Genomic DNA, 23,599 nt, shown 5'->3' with positions numbered 1-23,599 from the left:
AGTTATGTTGGTGGAACCCTTTTCCTTCACTTTTCACATTCCCTCCTCAAACTACAAAACCACATTCCTGCTCAGCCCAACGTCTACCTTCCTGGGGAGGCCGGGGAGAGGGTGCCACCCCTCCATCCTTCTCTCCTCTCCAAGCAGGAAGCAGCTGCTGATCTAAGTGGAAGAGCCTATGCTTCCTTAGTCCTCACTTCTGAAGGGCAGTCACTGCGCCTCAAAGCAAGAAATGAGCTCCAGCACTCTCTCGGCTCCTCCTCTCTGACTCTGCTGTAAGGGTGTGCTCTGGTGGAAAATGCTGTCTTCTTTCTGTCCTCGAGTGGTAGGCCACCAGCACAGAGCCTCCAGGCTTAGGAAAACAAGGCTCGCAGTGCATCTCTGCTTTTCACTGAAAAGATAAATTAATTTCTGGATGATGTAGCCTCAGCTTTCTCAGCTATAATACTATGATAGATAAGAGATTTGGCTTTGGACATCCTTTTTCCAGAGAATATTCCTGTAAAGCAACGACTGAAAAACTAAACAATTCAATCCGTAGGCTTTTTGCAGCTAGAGTTTCCAGGTATGAGTTAGGTTGGACCAATCAAATACACTCGCAGACTTGGAAAAGAATTAGTGTTGCAGAAACCACCTTCTCCAGCTGCTATTTCTGCTGGCAAGCATGGCCATGCAGGCCCCTGGTTTTTCTGGGCAGCATTAGTAGTCCATTTCTAGCTTCATGGCTGCCAAGGGCAGGCCACAGGCCATCCACATTGCTGGCACACTTTGTAACAACTAGGACTAGGTTGTGTAGCCGGCAGCAGCAGCAGCAGTTCCCTGATCATGGCCTTGATAGGATCACTCGGGAACTGAACGCTTCCTGATGATACCAGAGGGAGAAGCTCCCTCGGGGCCTGGTTCTGGAGTGTGGCTTGCAAGTTGCTCTTGTAAGTTAACCTGGAGTCTGTTTCTTCAGGCTTTCTGATGATTTTATACACTATTTAAAATCTTATGACTTTTTCTGCATAAACCAGCAGCAGTGAATTTGTTTCTCTGCCACTGAATTCTCTGCCACTGAACTCTGACCAACACAGCCAGACAGTCATGTACTGTAGGCATTACTGATCCCACTTGGCTTCCTGTATCTGTTATCAATTCTTTAGAACTTAGAGAGGATGGGAGGTTAGGCTCTCACCTCCAAAGGTAGTCAACTGAGGATGGCATCAAAATTAAGAACTCAACATTTTAAACAACATTGTTGTATAAAAGGACTGGTGGTGAGCTCTGATATTAAACAATGATTAACTATACAAAATTATTATAAACATGATTGCATTAAAATGTTATGTAAGAATTAATTAATTTAACCACCCCTATGGCCTACTATTCAAGATAAAACTAATCAAGTTCAGGAATTTAATAGTGGGTCAAAAATGAAAGTGACATATAGGGATATCAAAGAAATGCAATTTCTTACTGAAGTACAGATTTAAATTGTAGATGGAAAGTTGTTTTTAAAAACAAAGTGAACATCTCAAATGCCTCCCACTTGTTGGAAGAGGAAGAAAAGCAAATAAAACATAGGACATTCATGGAACAAGTTGCAAAATTAGAAAATATTAATCACAACAGGGAAGATGAACCATAAAATAAGATGACAACAGTTCAAACACTTCAGATCATAAATATAAATAGTATAAATTGATCAATTAAATGATAAAAACACTATACACTGCTTACAAAAGAAACAATGAAATCGAATGATTAAAATGGGTTAAAAGTAAAAGCCTTGCGGAAAAAACATAAAATTCAAACCAAAAAAATACCAGGGGCAGCATATTAATTGTAGACAATGTCACATTTAAGATTTAAATTATTAAGTGGGCAAAAATCGTCATTTTAAAAATCGAATCCACAAAGAAGGGATATATATTATCATTTGATGAAATATATGAAACAAAAAATAAATACCAGGAGAAACGTACAGGCACACAATTGATGGGGAAGCTCATAAATTCAAGTTCTAGTAGACCATATTACTGTTTACATAGAAAAACACAGATATTTGAAACAATATATACAGGGAAAGAGAACATTTTTTCCATATAAAAAGGGTATAAACTCTCTTAGGAATACTCATCTGTTCCTGGTTATAGTGCAAAATGAAAAGACACCCGTTTTCAAAAAAAGTTGACACCTTATGTTAGAAATCTTAAAATGTTGATAATTCTACGTACAAAGATTCTATTTACACAGATGAATAAAGGCACTATAATTCTAAGTACACAGATATTAATAACAGTTACTATTTGAGTGCTTATAATCCCATTCATTAGGGCTCTACCTCATGACAATCACCTCCCAAAAGCCCTACCTCCTAATACCATCATATTGGGGGTTAAGATTTCAATATATGAATTTGCGGGGCACATAAACATTCCATCTATAACACTATCTACAAGGCTATGACAGGCCCAAAGACAGGACATAAGAATATCCTGGTTTTGTCAGATACCCCAAATAAAGACTGTACTCTTACTTAATTTGCCACTAAATGAACCTACACAAAACAAACATTACATCAGTATCTATTACCAAGGCACTTTATCTTTTAGTCCAAACAAAAGACCCACCCCAAATATTCAGATGAAATAAATATTCAGATGAAATAATGTATCTAATTACAAACCTAGCTGTAAAGATATATCGTTTATAGATGACCAGGATTGTACTATAAAGTCCACTATAAATAGCTGTAGTTTTTTAGTATGTGTATGATTTTTTAGTTGGAGAGGCGTTGGGATCAATTAAATTAAAAGTTATCTCACCAGATCAGTCAGTATGTTTTTGGTTGCAAGATACAGAATATACAAGTCAAATCGTTTTTTTTTATAAAAAGGGGGGGGCGGAATTAATTGGCTCATGGAACTTAAGAGTCAAAGGGCAAGAATGACTTTTAAACAAAGCTGAATCTAAGGGCTCAAACCATGTCACCAGGACCCAGTCTCTCCCCAGTCCTGCTGGCTCTGCCTCCCTCTGTACTGTTTCCACCCCTAGGAAGTCACTCCTATTATGGGGACAGTAAAGAGGATAAAATGGCTGCCAACAGCCTCACCCTTATATTCTTTTCTTCTCAACCAAAGCAAAATAGAAGGGCTTCTCTCACCCAACAGATTGAACAAAAGACCTGGACCTTGAATCCATTGGCCCAAACTGGGTCACATGCCTATTCCTAAATCCGTGCCTATGGTCACGGAGATGTAAGTTATACTGACAGGCTCAGGCCACATGCCAAATTCAGCCACATCCCAACAGCATTAAAATAACACCAATAACAACAACAATGATAAAAGGAATGGAGGTCTAGCAGACCCATAAGAATGTCTACTACTGCCAGATTTCCTATATAAAAAACCATATAGGAAATGAATTGAGATAAAGAAATGAGCTTAAGGAAACATTACCCCAGCTTTACTTTTTTAACATCTTGGTAATTGCTGAATACTCTGCCTTCCTTCAGCCATGCAGCACTAATGCTTTACTTCAGGTGTCTATGCAGCTGAGAAACACAGCCGAAGAATACTGACTAGATCTGGCAATGCACAATGTCCTGAAAATGTTCAGCTTTAAATAAAACCTTGTAGTAACCCACAAATTTCCAATCATACTTCCAGATAGATCAGCATTTGTAGCAGAAACTGTTCTCAATTTTTATTAAAAACCTCATTTGCCACTAGCCTCATATATTTTTTAAATGTCTGACCTAATTTCTTCAAATCTGCACATATTACATATTTTCTTGGCTGTAATTAGTCATTAAGACTTACTAGCACAGAAGTAGCTCCAAGAAACTCTAATTTACAGGTCAGCACTGATACCTGTTTTTCTGTTTTTCTTGACTCTCAGGAAAACTGTTTGCTTCCTCCTACTGGAAAAAGCCACCACATTAGGTTTCCTCTTTTTACCCTTTGAGAAGAGCTATTATTATTAGAAGGGAGCATTAGTATAAACTCTTAAAGTAACACATCAGAAGCATTAGGTAGAGTTTAAGCAGTCTCCCTCAAGTCTATGACTACTATGCAGCAAAACTTCCACAAGTCAGGAGAAAAGCCAGTTAAAACCAACCCTTTACCAGCTGCTACACGTGGGGTGGATCAATAACACCAACAACTTTTCATGTGAAATTCAAACAGTCTGAAGTTTCCCCTTTCTATCCCCTGAATATCTGTTCTCTCCATTTCAAAGGACTGTCTGCCGCTAAGCAAGGAGAGGTGGCTGATACACAACAGCAGCCCTCTTCCGTTTAAATTGTAACATCCCTCAGTCTGGGAGGCCAGGCTATGACAAAGGGGCACAGGGCTGACTGCTCATTCCTCAGCAGTGACGGCACAGGAGCCCTGTGAACACTGCAGGAGGTTAGGACTCAGGCATGGCTGGGTCCTAACCACAGCTCTGCCACCTACAGTCTTGTGTGTGACCTTGAGCAATTTACTTACCTCTCTGAGCTCTTCTTCTCCTCACCTGTAAAATTAATATTATAACAATAATATTTATCTTTCTTGGTTGGTAGGAGAATTAAGTATCTGTTGTGAAGTGCTTAACCCAAAACTTGCACTTTAAAATAACAGCTAATATTTACTAAGCATTTATTGTGTACCAGGTGTAAGAACCACCCAATTCATGTATTTATCCATTAAACAAATATTTATGAGTACTTATAATGTACCAGGAACGGTTCTAGAAGATTAGGATATCTCAGTAATGAAAATAAAGATTCCTGCCTGGAGCTTAATTCTTCTTGGATAGCTATTAAGATTATAATTAATAAGCATAATGCACATAATATATAAAACCAACAAGAAACATGAAAATTAAATTCCTCCAGGTTAATTCATATGATAGCGGCTTGCCTAAAGTCCTTAAGAGCAGTTGGCCTCTGCAAACACTTCAGGCCCAATGGCACAACGAAGTCTGCTGTCAGGAAACAGAGACTCTCCTGCAGCAGGGGTTCTGGTATCATTGTGCAGTCGAGTTCCTTTTGACTGGAGATAAATGCAAATGAAAGCATTATGAAGATTTTCTGCAATGTTGAAATGCTACAAACGTTCTGAAGATCTAAGGAAATGGAGTAGACTATTCATCTTTCTCAGTTCCTACAGGAGTTTTAGGATAGTCACTGCTCTCCCACAATTTCAAATTACAGCAAAGGGCCATTTAGCAATAGACAAAGGTTGAAGTGACACATGGAGCAGAGCTGTGACTTTCTGTTTCTATTTACTGGTATCTGCTCTCACACACAAAGTTAGATTTTCATTTTTGGACAGTACTCCTGTTCTTGACCTAGAATACATATTAAGCATCAGCCATCCAAATCAGGAACAGGATCAGTACTGTTTAAAGGGAAGCTGACATCCATTGTGTTCATCTCTATTGGTGGTTAGCTGGAAAAGGAAAACAAGAAATTTCACTCGACAAAAACAATGGAACCACGTCTATCTGTGGCAAAAGGAGGACAGTGCAAAAAGTATTGGGCAAGCCAACAGGGAAATGCAAATCAAAACCACACTGAAATACCACTTCACACCAACGGGGCTATATTAAAAGAGACATACAAAAACAAGTGTGGGAGAGGATGTGGAATAAATGGAACCCTCACACTTTGCTGGTGGGAATTTAAACTGGTACAGCTGCTTCGGAAACGGTCTGGCCATTCCTCAAAAGGTTAATAAACATAGTTACCAAAGGACCCAGCAATTTCACTCATTAAGTACATACATACCTAAGAGAAATGAAAACTTACGTCCACGCAAGAATGTGGACAGAAATGTTCATAGCAACAGGATTCAACATAGCCAAAATGTGAAAACAACCCATATGACCACCAACTGAAGAATGGATAAACAAAATGTAGAATATCCATACAATGGCGTATTGAACAATAAAAGGAAACGAAGCATCGTTAGCTGCTACAACGTGGGTTAACCTTAAAAACATGCTAAGTGAAAGAAGCCAGTCACAAAAGGTCACATATTGTATGATTCCATTTATATGAAATGATCAGAATAGGAACATTCATAGAGACAAAGTAGATTAGTGGTTGCCAGGGACTGGAGGGAGGAAAAAAGAAGGCAGCATGACCGCTAATGGGTACAGGATTTCTTTTTGGGGTGATGAAAATGTTCTAAAATTAGAGAGTGGTGATGGCTACAGAACTCTGTGAATATACTAAAAACCACTGAAATGTACACTTTAAACTGCTGAATTATATGGTATATCAATTATATCTCAATAAAGCCATTTTTCCAAAAGCATCGGTGCTGCAGGCAGAATAAATTTTGTCTTTATCCAAAATATCTTTTTGTCCTTATTCAGTGTTTCCCTCCCTGGTATGCTTTCACACTTAGGGGAGAGCTCTGTGTCCCTGCAATATCTCTTGCTCTTGCCCTACTCGTTTCACTAAGCTTGTGAAATGATACCTTATTAACTTCACACCTTTGGCTTAAGGCTTCGCTTCTAACAAATACTCAAAATAGCTCAGGGAAAGATTTCTCATTGAGCTTTATCAGTCATGTGCTGTGTAGTGTGAATGAGTTTGTCACATCTTTTGCTAACAGAAGGATTTGGTTGTGGGCAAACAGAATGAGGATAAAGTGCCACAGGACGGAGGAAGACACAAAGAAAAGCAGGTTGGGGACACACACATTTTCATTTCAATATTTTAATAGCATCAATCTTATTGTCTCTCTTTGCTAATGCTCGGACACATCTCTTTTTCTCCCTGTTTTCATCCAGTAATCCATAAAAACCTCTGCATCCTGCAGGGCCTGATTCAAAAGCCACTTATACCAAAAGCATGACTATATAAAATTACTACTCATATTTCTATTTTCTCTGTTTTTGGTGCATATCTTTATTGATTTTAATTTGAAACTTTATTGATTTTTTTTTTCATTCTGCTTCATATATACCAGCTCTGCTCTTAGTATAAAAACTTAGTTTTGTAATACACCTATGTCATAGAAGGCAGATAGGCTTTCTTCAGAGGATCAACTCAGCTGGTAGTCTGGAGTTCTTTGCAAAGGACTCCAAACCATATCCACCTTCAGCAAGGAGTATGCTGTGACCAATTAGCTAAGTCTGCACTGAGCATGGGAGGGGGTGAATGTCATCCCTGACAGTTGTCACTGCTTATGGAGCCCTTTGTTATTTCTCTGTACCTTAAAATCAGATTTTTACCTTCACAGCAGAGAAACTTTCCTCACTGTTGCATACAAGTATGGGGTGGTTTGCTAGTGATACCATGGTAATAACACTAATACTCTGTAGTCTAAAACAATGTGTTTCATCTTCCCACACTACCTAAGTGACCTAGATCTTCTGACCTCCATGAATAAGAAAAAAAATTTTAATATATAAATTTCACATGTTGTGTAGCAGACACTATTGGTTGCCTACACCTTCCATCTCCTTGCCCTTCCTGCCTCCTTCCGGAAACAATTACAGTGTCATTCTATTACCACCCATTTTCCATGGGTCCATGTGATTCAGGGGAGGCTGGTGCCACTACCACCCATAGAGTTGAAGCCTGTTTGGACGAAGCCAATCATGACAGTCCTGTTCCCCTGCCTAGGATTGGTTCAAACTAGTATGTGACACAATTCTGACAAGAGAGGAAGTCTCCCGGGCTGGGGGGCATTTGGGAGTCATCTCTTCTTTTCAAGACTCACAAAAATAGATGTTCTTTTTCTGGATATTGTTGGGTCTGGATGCTATGCCCAGAACTGCTATCGCCATCACACTGTGAGTCTGAAAACAAAGTTTACCCACAGAGGAGAGTAAAAAAGAGACAATGACTAAGAGGCAGAGCCAAAGTCATGTCAACCAGTACCTGGAGCTTGCCCTACCACTGGACTTCTTGTTAAGAGAGTTAATAATCCTTGTACTTTTTAAACCCACTTGAATACCATTTACTGATACTTGATATATTTACTGTGTGTGTATATGTGTGTATACGTATGTGTATGTGTGTATATGTATATATCTCCATATATGTATACAGTGCGTGTGTATCTCTCTCTATGTAACTATATATATATATGTGTGTGTGTATATATATGTACATATATACATATATATATGTCTCTATATACAAAGGGTGCCAAAAAAAAGTACACTTTTTTTTTTTTAAGAAGGGTGCAGCTAACAGTGGTCCACGTGGGGATCGAACCAACAAACTTGGTGTTATTAGCACCACGCTCTAACCAAGTGAGCCAACTGGCCACCCCTTAAGAAAGGAAAAAACTGCATTAAAATTGTAATAATATATACTGATAACAAAAGATGAATACAAGTCATGTCTATACATTTTTTGGTACCCCGTATATCTCTGTGTGTGTGTGTGTGTGTGTGTGTGAGAGAGAGAGTATGTATCTACTCTTTCCAAACTATAGCTATACCTATATATTTGACAGCACAGACATAAACATTTGTCATTAATCAAAATATCTTTATTTGGTGTGTGTGTGGTATGGGTGTGTGTGCACATGGACATATAAATGTACTTTCTAACACTTCTATATGTAGCTATTTTACAGAAATTATCATCTTCACTTCAAACCAATAACTGAGACCCATATGTGCCGAAGATCACACAATTGGTTAGTCGTATTCTTTATTCATTCCCCTAGGCCATCCGGCCTGAATCTAAGAGTGGCATTATTGAACAACACAATTAATCGGGGTTCCATCCAAGAAAAACAAATGCATTCTTCGTGCCAGAAATCAACCTAAGGACTGGTGGTGATACACTTGAAAGAACCATGATTTCATGGAGCTTTTAATTTGTAGTGAAGAAATACATTAGTCAAGTAATGGGAGAAAATGTTATGCAGTTAAAATTGTAGTAAGTCCTACAAAAGAAACAATCTTAAGAATGTTTAAGAGAATACCGAAGTGTATTAGAAAAACCTAATCGAGACCAGGATATCAGAGTGCCTTCCCCATGGAACTGAGCTTTAAACTAAGATCTGAGGATAGGAAGGAGTTAGTTCAGTGAGGTGGAGGGTTTGGGTACAAAGCATTACAAGGAGGAAGGACAGTATGTGAGTATGTGCAAGGCCCTAGGGCAGGAAGGAGCTTGGGTTTCCCTACAAACAAAGAGGAGGCCAATCGGTAGGAACATGATGCTCATAGATATGCGGATATAACCATGTCTGAAAGACAAGGTTACATGGAACAAGAATGTTAAGAAGAAACTCAAGCCATACTAAGTTTTAATTAGTAAGTAACAGGATTGGACTCATACTTTTAAAGACTTGTAGGATGGATTAAAGAGGCAAGAGTGGAAGGTGTAGATGTGATTATTGAAGAGTATGCAAGAAATGATGGCGGCTTAGACAAATTAATTTGTCTTTCTCTTTACAAAGTGCTTCTGCCACTCAAATCCTCCAGTACTGCAAAGCAGTGTGTGTCTCCTACCCTGAAAACAGCACAATCCACAAACATTTATAGCACTGGGATCAAGCCAAGATAGGGGATAAGAGTCATAGAGAAGCATTTCCTTGGGGCCTGAAGCATTAGTTACAAAAGTGGATATCAAGAGTCACAGGTAGCACTGTGCCAGTGCTTGAGCACATGTTCTTATAAACTTATCTTCCATGAGGTTGTGGTATGGCTCCTCTCACGCACAGAACTTGTGCCAGGGGCCGCTCAGGCTTGGGTGTAAGGTGGCCTTTTTGAGTAACACAGTTTCCTGTCTTTCACCCAAGATAAATTAATTACTAGGTGCGTGCCTAAGTAACTGAATGGACTGAGTTGCTAATAAGATCAGGATTGTTAAATATAAGCCCGTTAATTGTTGAGGAAGGACTATCACAAAGGACTGCCTAAGACCTGCAGCCCTTCTCTTTGTTAATTGTATGGCAGATTCAGTTTTATAGTAAGGATCCTGCTGTGACAATAAACGGGGGGCGGTGACAAAGGAGACCCACGCCTGTCCCCTTGGACAGTCTCCAAGGCCCGGCCAGATGCATCCGCATCTGAGGTAGGTGGGCCGACGGCCTCGGCAGCGGCTACAAAAGGCCGGAAGGGCTGAGGCCTAATGGCCGCGGAGTCCTCGCGGCCCGTGCGCGCGGGTGCAGCCATTTCATGGCCCGGGACGCCGAGAGGCGTGATTGTGTGCTCACCTTCAACCTTCCTGCCTGCAGCCCTCCGCGGGGAAACTTCTCAGGCGGCCCGGGTGGGCGGTGGACACGGAGTCGTGGGTGGAGAGGAACCGGGCCCAGGAAGCGCTGTCGCTGCCGGCGTCACTGGGCGCGTTTCTCCGGAGAGGCCTGAGGAGAAGCCCAGGCCGCTGTCCTCGCCGGCCGCCATCTCACGGATGGGCCTGGGCGTGGACGTGGGAGCACTGCCCGCCTGAGGAGCAGCCAAGGCCGAAGCCTCCGCGGCTCAGCCTCCTGACGCGCAGGGCCTCCCGCCGGCGGGCGCAGCCGCAGCGGCTTCTGGGCCGTGGGGAGCGCGAGGGCCGCAACGGAGGTTACTTCCCTAGAAATTAAATGGTAGATCCAAATTGTTACTAGTTCTGGTGGTTTCATCTTGAAGGCATGCGTAAGACAAAAGACTGGAAGTTTTAAAACTCTGGAAAGCCACGTAACTGGACTTAACATTTTTAGCAATCATTAGAAATGAATTAAAAACAACACAAAATGCAGAATTACGTTCTGGAACCTTCATAGAGGACTTTTCAATCAGCGGCCCAAAGGGAAGAATACCCACCTCATATCTGAACAGTTGAAATTAATCCTGTGAGATTCAATTGTCCCCAAGGTGTTGGGCCTACAATGAATACAACAAGAATCTGAATCACGACTGAAGCCTGAAATTGAGAGGAAAGTACAATAGAAATGTCACTGTAGTGCATATCTGTCTTCTCTGTCTTCTGCTTCAAAAGTCTGTTGGACTTTAATGACTGCCTTATTTTGTTCAGTGATGATTACTGTAACAGGACTAACAGAAAAGAGGACATATTGTCCTGAATCAAATGATTAGCATGTTCTTCCCTAGAGCTGAATCCGCTGGAAAAGTAGAAGCAGGACTAAATGAAAATACTTACAGAGTAAGTAGGGCATGAACTCAGAGCCATTATATCAGATTCGGAGTTAAACAGTTATGTTACCAAGGAAAACAAGAATCAAATTACCAGTTTGATAATTCTATTACCAACACACCTTTAAAATGTCATAAAGTGATATCTCAAGAAATTTTAGTTGATCTTATATCTTAAGCTGAAAGCACTTTTGAAAGTGTCATTCTAACTTGAGAAAGTGTACCTATAGGAGTACTCTTCTGACAAATTATTAGAGCCTGTAATTTTTTGTTGAGATTTTATTAAGATATAGCTACAGGAACCAGAAAATCATCCTGTACATATTACTTTAAATACCTATAGCCTAACTAAATGTGAATGGTGTAAAGTCTGAAAATTACCAGTAGTGTTTCTACAGATGGTACCAGCAGTTTATCAAAGGCTCAGAATAAGTCTACAAAGATAGAGTTTGGAATAATTGCAAAGGGATAAATGAGTTAACAATTCTAGAAGAACAACTATATTGCTTTAATTTTTCAAACTGGCCTTGATCCTCTGGCAAATGTGGCATTTGAAATTATTACTAACATTGATATAAGAAACAATGTTTCTAATTTCTCTGTGAAAATTTCCTTTGAAGAAGCCAATATCAGATGTGTTGTCTGTGAAAGGAACATCACAGGAACGTATGTGCAAAAAGAAAACAAAATTTTCAATGTGTTCTTTGAATCTAAAATACAACTTTGAAACAAACTAGAATTCCAATGTTTTTATGAGAAACTTGACAGAGCCACACCATTTCTCCTGGTCATATTAAAAAAAAAAAAATGAAGGTATATGAAGCACCTCCAATTAAGGGAAGCTCTTACTAATGAGGACTTGTCCTTCCTTATCATTAAAAACAAAAAAAACAACAAACAGATTTTGTGTTTTGTTTTGTTTTGTTTGTTTTTTAGTGATATTATCACAGATTTTTATTTGAAGTAAAATTTTCACTAAGCCTCTACCAAGTCTTCAACTTTCTATCAGATTCTATATGCTTTCTGATGTCAAACTGTCTGGGTTTTGAATTTTAACATTTTGTGACATTTGAGAAGTTAATCTGTTTCTACCAGTGTTTCCTCATTTTTAAAATGGGAATAATACTATCACTCTAAAAGAGTTGTTATGAGAAATGAGATGATCAAGCCATAGTTCCTGGTACATGCAAAGTGTTCAACAAATACAGCCTGTTATGTTATTTTTGATATAGTGTTTTAAACCTTTTACAAAAAATGTGGGGTACTTTTTAGATTAGGTGATAAATTGTTGAGCAAGTACAAAAGTATGATTTCATTCATTTTCTTCAATAAACATTCTAAGTGCCCAAAAAATATTACGTCACCATCACTATCATTATCACGTTTATTATTTTATGTGAGGGTATGCTTCCAGCTAATCCAAAATAACTATCAAGATACGGTAAAATTATTGAGAGGGAGGATCAGAAGTTTGCCTCTCTTTTCTGTACCAAAGCAATTGTTATCTGATTAATCATTACTAAAGATCATCACTAATAAGCCCAACTCTCACCGTAATATTGAAGGCACAATTTAACATAAACATTAATAACTGGGGGACATATCAATTTAGTTTTGCCCACAATCAAGTCTTGCCCACAAATTAAAGGTCAATTAATTCTTATCTACAATGTCAAATTGCAAACAAACTTATTATGAAAACATTCCTACAAGGTAATATAGAGTATTATAAGTCAATAATGGAACAGCCATATTTAAACCTTGACTGTTTCTTAGGAGGGACATTAGCACAAGAAATCAAATTTATAATTCATGTCCAAGAGGAACATGGCTTATTTTGCCAAAGGAATTTATTACACATAAACATGTCTGCATTTTTTTCCTTTAAAAAACAAACAGATGGGCTATACTTAGGTAAAATCTGACATTAACAAACAAAGAAAATTGACAAGGATAGAACACCCCACATGAAGTCTTTGAACAATTCAAAAGGCATGAAACCTTTCACAAATATCTTAAACTCTTAAATCAACTATAGAATATGAGAAGGCATTAGGAAACGGTTCAGTACAAAACTCAAGGCAGATGATTTTCTTTTGTAAAGCTGGCAAATACAAACATGTCACAAATCCACCAATCCTCTGCCTCACTTCCCAAAATTCTACCTCAAGTAATTCTATTTCAAAATTAATTTTAACGCTCATTTTGATGGAGCTTTCTACATAGTTGTATTCCACTGGAATTTCTGGAAGGTTTTAGGATTTAAATTTGATGAAATCACAAGTGGATCTTTCTACGTCAAGTACTAACTAGTTTCTTTTTGTTATAGTTTTATATTGTTTTGTTTGCTACCCAGAAGTCTTTGCAAAGCAAGGACTAAAAGGTGATTTCCACATTTTCTAGGTTACTAATGTTCACATCATTTTTAATTTATCAAATTCTTGACAAGATATAAAAGGAGAAATTTCTCTTTAGGCTACCATCGTGAATTGTGGTAACAGCAGGTAACCAATATATCTTAACGCCCCTTTTTTCATCTTAGTCTTCTCTGCCCTTTAATCTCATTAACCTAAGCATGGGTAATATTGGTTCTGTTTTTTGTTTTGTTTTTTTCCTCAAGATGAAAATAAGGGATACCATCTTTTAATCTACTGCAATCACTCCAGGAAATGCCTCGTTTAACCTGACTTCAGCCCTGAAAATCTGTGGCCAGTGATTAACTCAGGCAGGTGTGTAAAATTAATAAAAATTAAATCATCATCAAAAAGAGTACCAATATGTGCCCACAATAGAGAGTGCACCTTGAGTGTAGTAGTGTTAAGAAAAATCCCAGTCATATGAGCTCAACAGCAAATCCAGTCCGAATCTCAGCCAATCTTTTCACCTGTCAGCAGCAACAATAAAAAAACGAAAACATTGAATATTGAGAAGTGAATGCTTTAACTTATTTTATAGTTGTATAATATAAAAACTCAAGTAAAGCCACTACATTAGTGTCCTTTCTTTCATTATCCCAACTGGACATATTTCATTTTATAGGACAGCTAATGGATCTCAAAAGGTACAACCAGGTAGCTTAAAATCCATCAAATTTATTGTTCTAGTTGCAGAACCTTGTCTCAGATTTTAAAGGCTAAACTCATCCAGTTCAAAGTAGAAGCTTACAGGCTTCCAAGGACAATTCTTGTGCTTTAGATGATGTTGTTAGTGAGAGAGACAAATTAGGAAGAAAAACTCTCACCATGAAGACAAGGAAAAAAATTAATGGATTAAAAATACATTAAGAATAAGGCACAAATAAGAATAAACTAAAAGAGATTTTCACAAAGTAAGAAAACGAAAATCCCAATTAGGATTAAATATTAGATGTTAAAAATAGTGAGATGTGAGATGAAAAGTCTCAATGACAATAGAATTTTTTTTAAAGTATGCAAAAGAGATAATGGATTTTATTAAATGTGAGTTTAAAACTTGAAAATATAAAAATATGTGGGATTAAGGTTTAGAAACAGAATTAAGGACTTAAAAAGAAAATAATAGAACTGTAAGATAAAAGGAGAATGGGAAATGTGTATTTTAAACAATGAAAATCGTGTTTGAGAATTAGAAAAAAAAGGAACACAAGAAATAAAAGTACACAATTCAAATAGCAGAAATAAAATATTTGAAATACTAATAACCAACTTTGCAATTTATTAGTGTTCCTCTTGATCTATTATGGACTATGGAATGAATTAAAGTTTTTCTTTCTTCCTGTAGCTACCATAATTTCTAGTTTATGAATGTTGCTCCTAAGTAACCGTTTGGGTTTTAACCTTAATTGTCTCATCTACAAAATGGGGATGATAATAGTACCTCCTCCTATGGCTCTTGCAAACCTCAAATGAATTAACTCCTATAAAAAGGTTAGAACACTGGGCAGCCCAGATTCAAGGAGAGAGCAATCGAATCTTTCTCTGAATGGGGGGTGGCAACGTCACACTGCAAAAGAGCAGGTGGGATGGGATATGTGGCCATCTTTGCAAACCCAATCTGCCACAGAGGAGTACTTAAGAAACGTGTAACAGTGGTTACCAGAGGGAATGGGTGAACATAGGGTATTAGATAAGAGGAAGGGGGAAGAAATATGCAACTATATATAACTATGTATACATATATATGTGTATATATATATATATATATATATATATATATAGTTACATATTTCTATACATATATAGTTACATATACATATATATACATATATATTTTAAATGTGTTTGTCAATTAAACAAAACTGTTTCAAAGAAGGCATAGCTTCTTTGAAAAGTAAAACAAATATTGATTACAGAGCAAATTTTTTTCCTTGGATCTATTGCCTGCATTATTTATGCTCCCTAATCTCCATGCCCAGAGAACACCTCACTCCACCTTCAGGTTTATGTTTCCCAACGCTATGACTGAAATTCCACCAAAACATCCTTGTATGATTAATCCATTCTTTTGGAACCACACCACAGTTTAAATATTAATATCACAGTGAGTGTTTATCTTAATATACTTGGTATACTTCTTATATGTTATAAGCTGAGGTAAGAATTTAGAAGCTTTTACTCATCTTTATAAATATGTCATATATATTCTTTATAAATAATATCGCATATATTATTTTTAGATATTATTAAAATATCTGTATGCTTAAATTAAATATATTCAAAAACAAACATATTGCCACTGTGTGTTGTTAACGTCTGGGAAGATCGATACCTATTTGCCCTTTGCACAGACAAAATTTTGAAAAGATCCCCTCTTTAAATTTTCATGATTTAACAATGCAGAACTCAGGGCCATAATAACCTTCCTCTGCCCCCAAAATATATGAAACAAAATGTCAAATATAAAACCACAACAACTCTCACATTTCCTTTCAGGGTAGCAGAGTAGCTGAGCCATGCTACCTCTCCCTGGATAATACTAGCCTCCATCTTCCTAAAGTACTTAATCCTACTCAGTTCAAAAACCAAGGCTCCTGGGAGAGTGGCCAGAGACTGAGTGCATTCTAGGACCCATCATTGTCTCTTCAAGCCTTTCCCAATGGCCTCTGCTGCCCCTGGTGCATGGTTAGATCACACATAATTTTTTTGATAACTGGATTTCATGCCCAAGTTTTTCTCGGTTTTTTGTTGTTGTTGTGTTTTGTCAGAAATCCTCTCAACAGGCTCCCTAAGGATGCCATGGAGAAAAATAAGCAAGTAGAAAAATCAGGTTGAAATTAGCAGCTGTTGCATAACAGAGCATATTGTACAGAGTCCATCTCCAGAAAAATCAGTTTGCAGTGAAAGCCCACTTTGGTTCTTTTGATATGATTTGAAGATACATATGTGCATTACTGAGTCAAGTGACATCAATGTTACCCGTATTTCAGAATATAATGAATTTAGTACATTAAATGTTAATATAAACCCCCCAGTTAAAGTGGCCTCCCAAAATATATACCATGTTAATTAGAACGCCGAAGAAGAGTTTTTGGTTTGTTTTTGTTTTTCAAAACTCATTAAGGGTGCTCTCTCAACTTAAAGAGGAGAGTAAAAGTCACTTATATATGCAAAGGAAAATTTGCATATATTTCAGCAAGGAAAATTATCTCTCTGTGTAGCCTAAGAAATGCCATGCTTTCTTTGGCAGTCACATCTACTACTGCTGAGCTGCCATCCCTTCTATAGCATCTATCTTTTTGAATACTTTTGTTTAAAACAAATTTCATTATTTCCAATACCTGGGCTGAATCAACCACTGCAGTGTATAATAATTTTCCCATATTTTCTAACTAGTGCATTTTACTAGGACAAACACTGCATCTAGTATTCAGTTACAGAAACTAGTAATGTAACAATCTTTACAACATCTCCCAAACTAAACAGGATGCTTAATGGCTTTTTGGATACATACTGACGTAAGATCATGAATGTCGCAATAAACTCATATGGAAATGTTTTCCCTTTCTTTCTAGCTTTCTTCTTAAAAAAAAAAGAAAAAGAAAAAGAAAAAAAAAATCAGTCTCAAGTTAAAACCTGAAAATTCCATCGAAGTGTTCTAGAAAAAAAAGCCACATCATCAACCATTTGTTAGGTCTAAATAATATGTCTCTATTGTCCTCCCCACCTTGAGAACAGACTCTTTAACAAAGACAGGAGGAAAAAATAAATAGGTTAACCAGGAGAAGGGTCATGCCTTGTCTGTTGTAATATCATCTGACCACACAAAGTGATTGATTTCTTAAAAGAATCCATATCCATGACTCATATAGACATCCTGCCATCCTGCAGCCATCTATCTACAAGGTAGCTTGCACTTCTTAGGTCATTCAGAGTGCTTGAATCCCTGTGGTTCTCTCAGGAAATCCTGGAGGTTCTGTAGACTGATTATTTATTTATTTATTTACTTACTTATTTATTTTGGCGGGGGGTGGAGTGAGGTTTTCCAGTCCCTTCTTTACCCCCTCAAACAAAACAAAACAAAAACTATGAAAATAGAAGCATTAAATAAGAACGATTTAACAATACCATGTATTTTTGCATATCTCTAGTACCTTTGCCTCCATTCTCGAAATAAAATCAAGGAAAACTATTTCCCCTACAATAATCAATTTCTCCCTCTTCTCCTCGCTCTTGTTGAAAACACATGTGGTGGCAAAAACTAAACACACTTGGCCCCTGACCCAGTCATAACAGAGATTATTCAAAGGAACCACTGGTAATTTGACTGCTTAGTATAAAAATATAAACCATACGATGACTTCTCCCCTCTCGTCTAGTGCAGTCTTTCTGCTCCTCCATACCAGATTCTTTCTCCTCTGCCCCAAGAAACACAGTAATTTAAGATTCCTAATAGTCCTAAAATAAGTGAAAATAATAAACGCTGAGCTTGTCCCACAGTACCTGCCTGATTCATCTTCCTCCTCAAATGAAACAGGACAATAAACCAGAAATGGAGAAAAGTGAAAAATGCATTCACGCTATGCTATTTTTCTCTATCTATCTTGTGATCTTTTTTGTAATTACAATTCTTCTCTAACATTGTTACTACACCGCCACTATCAGCAATTATTTAACGTGGAAAAACCAAAACTTCGTCCAAGCTTAGTTTGATCCAAGCTTTCTCTGCATGTAACTCAGTCTCTGTTTATATGACTCCAATAAATCTTCCATGTTACATTCATCCTTCCCCTCCTCTTCATGATGGTATCAGGTGAATGAGAAAGGGGTGTGTCATACCCCTTTTCACATCAGAGGTTGTGAAGAGGGGTGTGAAGATAAAATCTGCAGAGCAGTTGGTCTTGTTTTCATGTACTACTCAGATGAGTATTTGATCACATTTATTTTTATTTTTGGTAGGAGGTAGGACTTTGCTGGCTCTCATCAACAAAATTCTTGAACTCACCCATTTGCCTCCAGTCATATAGTATCAGAGTACTGTCACCTCTGGCCACCACCTCCTGCTAGCCCTCTCCGCACTGCACAGCTCTCCCCAGGGCACAAAGACCTTTCCAGGTCCCTTTAATAACCAGCCTATATGAAACTGGTGTATTGAACAAACCCAATGTGATGAATATACAACTTTTTTTTAAATCCCCCTTCCTTTAAACATTTTTTAGATTAAGAACATCTTCCTTCTGCATTTAACAGTTTCACACTTACAAGCAATCCTTCAGTCATTATAATTCACAAAGCAATCTAATTTGGTGAATTAAGCTATTCTATGTGATAATTAAAACTCAAAATGTGACTAACATCTCTCCTCCCTCTTTCTGGGAGCTAGCCATTTGCAGTGAGAAGAGTCCTCCACTTTTCATGCTTAATCCTACTCTTCTTCCACTAGTGTAGACTGAGAACTCTGGAAGGTTGGACCTAGACGGAGAAAGGATTAAGGGAAAGGGCCCAGACAGTGACAGGCACCATTGTTGTCTCCTAAGGCAGCCTCCTGGGCAGTGGTTTAATACTGACTCTTTCTCACAGGGCATCTCATCAGCTCCTTGGAGATTGCATCCACTGAGGACTTCCATTTCTACCCCTTTGACATGTGAATCACTGCCCTTCTGGAGCCCGAAAGCTTCACAGTGGCTCATTCAATTTGGACTTTCACTATTAAAAAACCCTTCATCCTCTCAACTCTGAGCAAGATCTTCTTCCCACATGGGCTACGTGGGAAACCCTCACGCATCCTCTGTCCCAATAAGCTCTAGCAGTGTTAGCCACCTCTACCCTGCTAGCCCAGAAGGCACAGTTCTCTGTGGTGCCCAAGTGCTGGGAATGCCTTTCAAACTCTCTGAGTGGTCCCATTGAAGCCTCCTCCCAAACTGAACTTGAAGAGGAGATAGGACTCGCCCCACCCCCCACCCCAAACACACACAATCCCTTTCCCCTTCTCAACAATCTCCCTATATATACTTTCTGTACCTTTTCATAGTCTTGATGTAAATGAGGAAACCCTAGATGAGAGGCCTACGGAGTGTAACATTTGCTATTTTCCATTTCTTTTGTAAATTCAGTATATGATAATCTAGCACCTCACTTTGGAATTTCACATAATTTTATGTGTAGGAGTCCCCAAACTTGAATTTTAACCTCTTGTTACACATCTAACTGTTCTTCTCTTTCACTTATGTCATGCCACTGGTGTTAGGCACTGAACTGAAGGCTGGTTTCCTCCTAAGTTCCTTCAGTCTTTCTAATAAGTCCAGATAAACTGGCCACACACTTCCATATCCCTGGGCTGCTTCCAGCAACTATGTGGTTGTACCAAAGTAAACCTCTTCCACATCAAAGTTTAATGAGGGTAAGGGAATTAGACTCCCTGTTGATTGACATTTCCATCTCCCTCTGTCTTCCTGCCCACAATCCACCAAGATCACAAAGGGTGGGCTTTCTTCCAGTTCTCCTTCCGAGGGGCTGTGACTATCTTCTCATATTATTTCATTAAGTCTGCCAGGCTTTGTCATCTGGAAACAAAGTCATATGGTTTCTGCCAGGAATACTGTAATAAGCAACAGACCCATTGATGCAAATGTCCTTTATTACACGTATTGATATTGTAATTTCCTGAAATTCTACCCTTCTAAAAACATGAAGTTTCCCCCCTCACCCCTTTTCTGATTGCTGTAGTAGGAGATCTGGCCACCTCTATACTTAAATCCAAATCTGACTTATTACCAGAATCACATGGGGAGAGTGTTAAAATACTGATTTCTGCCCTCCTAATCCACACCAACATATCACTGAATAAGAATTTCTGAGGATGGACCTGGAGATCTTATGATTCTGACGGTCAACCATGACAACCATTATTTTTATCATTAAAATTGAAATGTCTCTACAGAGGTTACAAACTATTCTATACAAATAGAGAAAAATTAGGTATAGACAGAATCCTCTGTAAGACTATTACTTTTAATTTCCTCCGTATTTCCAGCAATTTCCAGAATATAAAGATTCACAGACATTTCTAAAGTTTTGCTACTAATCAGTAATCAATATAAGACTATTAATTAAGCCTTACTTTTGGGAAAGTCAAACATGTGCTTTTATTGGACAGTAGTTCATACAATACTTTCATCACAATAATTTGAATTGATTTGGTCGGGATATTTTTCATTGCCTTACCTTCATCTGTAGAAAGGTCATAGAAAGCATTAATAGATTTTGATAGAATTTTTTTAAATGCTACAGGAACGAAAGCTGACTAGCACTCTGACAAAAAAATTTAAAAAGATGTAATTCTCACACTATAAGAGAATTCAATATCTGCCTGACATTCAAGGGATACACAATATGTGAAAGAACTACATCCAAACTTTGTAATGCCTAAGCCTCACAACATAAGTCACAAAGAAGATAATGTTATTATCAAGAAGCTTTTGAGAATAAGAGTCCTTATTGTACCTATTCCCAAATACACTTGCTGATTTTACACAATGACATAAAAAGAGACTCCGGGTACAAATTTAACAGACTTTTATCTTAAGAAGTTAGACCGCGTGATGCTAGCCTCTTTTGTACAAATAAACTTGAATAGTTTGGATACATTTCAAAAATTCATAAATCACAATCTGAAGATAGCTTTAACATCCATTGTTCCTGCAAATAATATCAGGGAGGCCTTTTGGTGTTTCTATAGCATACAGTCACTTCTTCTACTATGTCTTATGCTTCAAAAATTAGAAGGCAATTACAAAATATTTAGAGAAAAAAATAGAACAGATTGTTTCATATTTATCCCTGGATTAGAGGAAGCCATTGTTGTCTTTCCCAGAGTTAAAAATGTTGTACCCTAAAGTCTTCAGAAAGTGCTTACAAAGAAATTAATTTTAATCCTATAGTTCTATAGAATGGTGATCTCCAAATGTATGTAAGAAACAAGTTATTTTAGCAATCTAAAATCAAGGGGAAGTAATCAGTTTTGTTTTTGATGTTTTCTGTCTCCAAAATAACATCCTTAATCTCATTTAAGCCTATTTTTTTTTGAACCAGTCTTTTAAAATCAGTTACATTAGTAAATGTTTCAGCTCTTCAACAGTCTCAGAGCATTTGTAGCTGTATCTTTATTAGAGCTACCTTGCAGGTCACAAACTCAGTTACGGGGTATTTTATCTGGATACATTCGATCCATAAGAGATTGATAACACTTCTCATAGATGTTACTTAATAGATTTAACACCATACCTTAGCACATGCATATTTGAGTTAACTTGTACTTTAAACAGCTTAATTATAACATATGTGCTAGACTTTTCTTTCCTAAGAAGCTACTCTTAATGAAATTCATACAGCTTTAAATGAGGTGATTCTTAATTGTGGTCAGGAATTGTAGCTACCTTATTAAGGACCTACTGAGATTTCTTGACTATGACACTGGTCTTTATCCATTACCATAAAATAAGACACCCCTTAAATGGATATATAGTTTTTATTACATTATCAACTCTATTACATTATTTAAAATAGTGGTCTCCAAGATAGTGTCCCCACTGTCAGGAAGTACACAAGGCAACCCATGTGAGTTGAGAAGAAAATATTAAAATTTCTATTTACTTTTTCATTAAAAAAAAAATCAGGCTTTATCAATTTTCTAGCACTTAATATTCAGACAAACACCCATATTCCAAACCATCCATGTATCAGGTGGTTGCCACCACAAATAGAAGATGAGGTGTCTTGAGAGAAAAGAACTGCTCTCCAACGTGGAGGGTTTAGAACTGGTGCCTCACTTGTCTGTTTGCTTGTAGTGTAATGGACAGTGAGCTTGAAGTGTGACAGCTATGTGGATTTATAGATTTTTCTAGTGTTAGTAAATAACTCTTGTAAACTGTGCAAGTAGTTTCAAAACACTCCTGCAAAGACTGTAGGTTGAATACAATACTAATAAGGTAAACATGGACGAACAATAAATACCAGAGCTGATACTTATACTCCTTACATGAAATTTTCCTTATAAAGTAAAAACAATAATCTGGCCACCAAAAGTAAGTTGAATTTATCAAAAATATTATTTGAAATATGGACTTACATTTACTATAGTTAACAATTACCCGTCTTAACTCTTTGGAGTGCCATAAACTATTAACAAATAATACGATCACCGATTGGTAACATGTTTTAAATAATTTATTAATCTATGCTTAACTTAGAGCTTTCTGTGTATGCTTTTTAATGCACAATATGTTAGTGTAATGGTAAATGAATTAACCATATAAGGAAATAAATATATAAAGATATTTGGGGAGTGCACATTAAAAATATTTTACCAACAGATGCATTACTAAAATAGTTTATAAATCATTGGCCTACAAAAATGGCAGAAAGAAGAAATATAGTACAAAATATCAAGTAACTCACAAATAAGGTTTATGTGTACACAGGCACAGGCACATACACACACACACATACTGCCTTGTAGGGGACCCTGCTCGCTCCGCCATTTGTCATGCGAGGCATCAGGTGGGGTCTCTGCTCCCGCTCCCCAAATAAGAATGCAGGATATGGCTAGTCCAAAAAGGAACACCCATGGAGACATAGATAGGGTAGTCATACCACTATAGTCTCACTGGAGGCACTATAGTCTCACTGGAGGCTGGATCCACATGACCTGCAACCTGCTGTCCGCTTTTCTGCCTGGCAACCCACCGACTTGCTAGCTGCAATCTGCCCTGCTAACTGCAATCTGCTGCTCTTGCTAGCTCAGCCACCATATTCTTGCTAGCCCCCATTTGCTGCTAGCATGGCCACGGCAGTTATATTAGTGGCCAAAGGCTCACTGGTTACAGCTGATGGTCAACTAGCCACAGCTGATGTCCATACAATCACAGTTGATGGCCATTTACTACCTGAGTGAGCACCTTTCCATGTGAGAGCGAGAGTCTGGAAACTGCACTCCTGGCTCTGTCCCCACTCATACAGAACACAGTTGGGATGTGTTTTCCTGTTTTCATACTTAGTGTGAATACAAGTGTGTTTTATGTTGTGGGAATACACACAAAGCA

The 23,599-nt window shown here is 37.8% G+C and overlaps 1 pseudogene; it reads left to right on the top strand.

Annotated features, from left to right (window-relative positions):
* Positions 1-11,029: 11,029 nt before the first annotated feature.
* LOC141571790 (sentrin-specific protease 6 pseudogene) lies at positions 11,030-12,052 on the top strand (annotated as a pseudogene).
* The last annotated feature ends 11,547 nt before the right edge of the window (positions 12,053-23,599 follow it).

This window comes from Rhinolophus sinicus, linkage group LG05 (assembly GCF_036562045.2).
Source record: "Rhinolophus sinicus isolate RSC01 linkage group LG05, ASM3656204v1, whole genome shotgun sequence".
Lineage (NCBI taxonomy): Eukaryota > Metazoa > Chordata > Mammalia > Chiroptera > Rhinolophidae > Rhinolophus > Rhinolophus sinicus.
The sequence above is the reverse complement of the archived record's forward strand: the minus strand, read 5'-3'. Positions and strand labels throughout refer to the sequence as shown.